The following is a 5,242-nucleotide window of genomic DNA, read 5'->3' as shown; positions in this document are numbered from 1 at the left end:
TAACCTTGCGCAATACCCTAGATGCAGTTGCACCCCTAAAAACTAAAAACATCTGTAATAAGAAACTAGCTCCCTGGTATACAGAAAATACACGAGCTCTGAAGCAAGCTTCCAGAAAATTGGAACGGAAATGGCGCCACACCAAACTGGAAGTCTTCCGACTAGCTTGGAAAGACAGTACCGTGCAGTATCGAAGAGCCCTTACTGCTGCTCGATCATCCTATTTTTCCAACTTAATTGAGGAAAATAAGAACAATCCGAAATTTCTTTTTGATAATGTCGCAAAGCTAACTAAAAAGCAGCCTTCGCAAATGGAGGATGGCTTTCACTTCAGCAGTAATACATTTATGAACTTCTTTGAGGAAAAGATCATGATCATTAGAAAGCAAATTACAGACTCCTCTTTAAATCTGGGTATTCCTCCAAAGCTCCATTGTCCTGAGTCTGCACAACTCTGCCAGGACCTAGGATCAAGGGAGATACTAAAGTGTTTTAGTACTATATCTCTTGACGCAATGATGAAAATAATCATGGCCTCCAAACCCTCAAGCTGCATACTGGACCCTATTCCAACTAAACTACTGAAAGAGCTGCTTCCTGTGCTTGGCCCTCCTATGTTGAACATAATAAACGGCTCTCTATCCACCGGATGTGTACCAAGCTCACTAAAAGTGGCAGTAATAAAGCCTCTCTTGAAAAAGCCGAATCTTGATCCAGAAATTATAAAAAACTATCGGCCTATATCGAATCTTCCATTCCTCTCAAAAATTTTAGAAAAAGCTGTTGCACAGCAACTCACTGCCTTCCTGAAGACAAACAATGTATACGAAACGCTTCAGTCTGGTTTTAGACCCCATCATAGCACTGAGACTGCACTTGTGAAGGTGGTAAATGACCTTTTAATGACGTCAGACCGAGGCTCTGCATCTGTCCTCGCGCTCCTAGATCTTAGTGCCGCTTTTGATACCATCGATCACCACATTCTTTTGGAGAGATTGGAAACCCAAATTGGTCTACATGGACAAGTTCTGGCCTGGTTTAGATCTTATCTGTCGGAAAGATATCAGTTTGTCTCTGTGAATGGTTTGTCCTCTGACAAATCAATTGTAAATTTCGGTGTTCCTCAAGGTTCCGTTTTAGGACCACTATTGTTTTCACTATATATTTTACCTCTTGGGGATGTCATTCGAAAACATAATGTTAAATTTCACTGCTATGCGGACGACACACAGCTGTACATTTCAATGAAACATGGTGAAGCCCCAAAATTGCCCTCGCTAGAAGCCTGTGTTTCAGACATAAAGAAGTGGATGGCTGGAAACTTTCTACTTTTAAACTCGGACAAAACAGAGATGCTTGTTCTAGGTCCCAAGAAACAAAGAGATCTTCTGTTGAATCTGACAATTAATCTGGATGGTTGTACAGTCGTCTCAAATAAAACTGTGAAGGACCTCGGCGTTACTCTGGACCCTGATCTCTCTTTTGAAGAACATATCAAGACTGTTTCAAGGACAGCTTTTTTCCATCTACGTAACATTGCAAAAATCAGAAATTTTCTGTCCAAAAATGACGCAGAAAAATTAATCCATGCTTTTGTTACTTCTAGGCTGGACTACTGCAATGCTCTACTTTCCGGCTACCCGGATAAAGCACTAAATAAACTTCAGTTAGTGCTAAATACGGCTGCTAGAATCCTGACTAGAACCAAAAAATTTGATCATATTACTCCAGTGCTAGCCTCCCTACACTGGCTTCCTGTTAAGGCAAGGGCTGATTTCAAGGTTTTACTGCTAACCTACAAAGCATTACATGGGCTTGCTCCTACCTATCTTTCCGATTTGGTCCTGCCGTACATACCTACACGTACGCTATGGTCACAAGACGCAGGCCTCCTAATTGTCCCTAGAATTTCTAAGCAAACGGCTGGAGGTAGGGCTTTCTCCTATAGAGCTCCATTCTTATGGAATGGTCTGCCTACCAATGTGAGAGACGCAGACTCAGTCTCAACCTTTAAGTCTTTACTGAAGACTTATCTCTTCAGTAGGTCCTATGATTAAGTATAGTCTGGCCCAGGAGTGTGAAGGTGAACGGAAAGGCTGGAGCAACGAACCGCCCTTGCTGTCTCTGCCTTGCCGGTTCCCCTCTTTCCACTGGGATTCTCTGCCTCTAACCCTTTTACAGGGGCTGAGTCACTGGCCTACTGATGTTCTTCCATGCCGTCCATGGGAGGGGTGCGTCACTTGAGTGGGTTGAGTCACTGACGTGGTCTTCCTGTCTGGGTTGGCGCCCCCCCCTTGGGTTGTGCCATGGCGGAGATCGTTGTGGGCTATACTTGGCCTTGTCTTAGGACGGTAAGTTGGTGGCTGGAGACATCCCTCTAGTGGTGTGGGGGCTGTGCTTTGGCAAAGTGGGTGGGGTTATATCCTGCCTGTTTAACCCTGTCCGGGGGTATCATCGGATGGGGCCACAGTGTCTTCTGATCCCTCCTGTCTCAGCCTCCAGTATTTATGCTGCAGTAGTTTATGTGTCGGGGGGCTAGGGTCAGTCTGTTACATCTGGAGTATTTCTCTTGTCTTATCCGGTGTCCTGTGTGTATTTAATTATGCTCTCTCTAATTCTCTCTTTCTCTCTTTCTGTCTTTCTCTCGGAGGACCTGAGCCCTAGGACCATGCCTCAGGACTACCTGGTATGATGACTCCTTGCTGTCCCCAGTCCACCTGGCCGTGCTGCTGCTCCAGTTTCAACTGTTCTGCCTGCGGCTATGGAACCCTGACCTGTTCACCGGACGTGCTTGTTGCACCCTCGACAACTACTATGATTATTATTATTTGACCATGCTGGTCATTTATGAACATTTTAACATTTTAACATTTTGACCATGTTCTGTTATAATATCCACCCTGCACAGCCAGAAGAGGACTGGCCACCCCTCATAGCCTGGTTCCTCTCTAGGTTTCTTCCTAGGTTTTTGGCCTTTCTAGGGAGTTTTTCCTAGGGAGTTTTTCCTAGCCACCGTGCTTCTTTCACATGCTTTGCTTGCTGTTTGGGGTTTTAGGCTGGGTTTCTGTACAGCACTTTGAGAATATCAGCTGATGTACGAAGGGCTATATAAATAAATTTGATTTGATTTGATTTGATCTCAGGGATTTCCCTATGAGGCCAATGGTGACTTTAAAACACTTACGGAGTTTAATGGCTCTGATAGGAGAAAACTAAGGATGGAATCAACAACATTGCATTTACTCCACAATACTAACCTCATTTACAGCGTGAAAAGAAGGAAGCATGTAGAATAACAATATTCCAAAACATGCATCCTTTTTGCAGCAAGGCACTAAAGTAATACTGCAAAAACATGTGGCAAAGCAATTCATTTTTTGTCCTGAATACAAAGTGTTATGTTTGGGGCAAATCCAGTACAACACATTACTGAGTACCACTCTCCATATTTTCAAGCATAGTGGTGACTGCGTCAGGTTATGGGTATGCTTGTAATCGTTATGGACTGGGGAATCTTTCAGGATAAAAAATAAATGGAATGGAGCTAAGCACAGTCAAAATCCTAGAGGAAAAACTGGTTCAGTCTGCTTTCCACCAGACACTGGGAGATTAATTCACCTTTTAGCAGGATGATAATATAAAATACAAGGCCATATCTACACTGAGAAGACAGTGAATGTTCCTCAGTGGCTGAGTTACAGTTTTCCCATTTTCAATAACTCTGAAATTTTGGAAATTGATCCATAAGTAAGTAAGCATTTCACTGTTAGTCTACACCTGTTGTTTATGAAGCATGTGACAAATAACATTTGATTTGATTTGACACACACTGCCCCTCACCCCAGGCATCCTGAGCATGTAGAGATGTGAGGAGGTGTGATAGATCAACTCCAGACTGATCTCTGGCTTGCTGGCCTTATCTCCTAGTCCCCAGCTGGAGCAGATGGCCTCTAACCACCATAACCCCACCCCCACCCCAGACACAGGCCACTATCAGGACCGGCAGAGAGAGCCCAGGCCTGGTTAGGACAGGGATGGGTGGCTCCCTGCCTGGTCCTCTTCTGACTGACTGACTGGCTGGCCATCATTTGTAAAACATGGATCGTTCCATGTCATTTCAGCAAGCCATGACACCCACCATCTCAGATTGTACTGAAATCTTTTCTGTAAGTTTGAAACAGATGAGATTAGCATTCCTGAAACATTAATTTGTTGAAATGTAATTTGATCTCTGCGAAATTAAGCTAATTGATCGCTCCCACATTGGACCTTTTAATTTATAGGATTTACATACAGTACCAGTCAAAAGTTTGGACACACCTACTCATTGCAGGGTTCTTCTTAATTTTTACTATTTTCTACATTGTAGAATAATAGTGAAGACATCAAAACTATAAAATAACACATATGTAATCATGTAGTAACCAAAAAAGTCTTAAACTAATCAAAATATATTTGGTATTTGAGATTCTTCAAAGTAGCCACCCTTTACCTTAATGACAGCTGGTAATTTCACACTAATTTATGGTAAATAATTCAAGCGACTTCAATAGCTAATGTCTCTGTACAGGGGAAAAAAACATCACCAAATTCACAGGGAGAACATTGCAAAAGATGAAGAAGCAATACTCCAAGCAGCATCTCCATACTACTTGTCAGACATAGAGAACTGATACTGTATAATGTCCGTGAGTGGCTTTTGATCATTTTATTGGATTCCTCATGTCTTACTCATTGTTTGGAATAATTATTGTTTAAATCAGATGTTAGGTACTATATTAATTGAAGATTATATGAATCCTATCAATTAAAATGGTCAGTTTGGGTGCAATCAATTAGCTTAATTTCAGATCAAATTATATTTCAACAAAATAATGTTTCAGTAATGCTAATGTTATCTGGTCTAACTACACAAACAATTTCAGAACAATCTGAGATTGTGGGTGTTGAAATCCTTTTTCTTGTGCTTTTTTAGGTGGAATGACTCACATGAGAGATAAGCCAGCCGTGTGCTGGGGCTGAGAATGCTACTTAAAAGGAACTGGGTCTCTGTGATCACTAGTGCACTCTACCCCTACCTCTTAACCCCTAACCCTCATCTTTTTCTCTTGTCTCCCTCTCTCATTTTCTCTCTTTCCCTTTCTCTGTCTTCAGCTGCTGTCTTTCTTTGTTTCTCTTTCTGTGCATCCTGTCTCTTCATTTCTCTTTCTACAAGAATGACATATGGCAAAGGACAAAGTGG

The sequence above is a fragment of the Salmo salar genome, chromosome 13 (assembly GCF_965601325.2).
Source record: "Salmo salar chromosome 13, fSalSal1, whole genome shotgun sequence".
Lineage (NCBI taxonomy): Eukaryota > Metazoa > Chordata > Actinopteri > Salmoniformes > Salmonidae > Salmo > Salmo salar.
The sequence above is the reverse complement of the archived record's forward strand: the minus strand, read 5'-3'. Positions refer to the sequence as shown.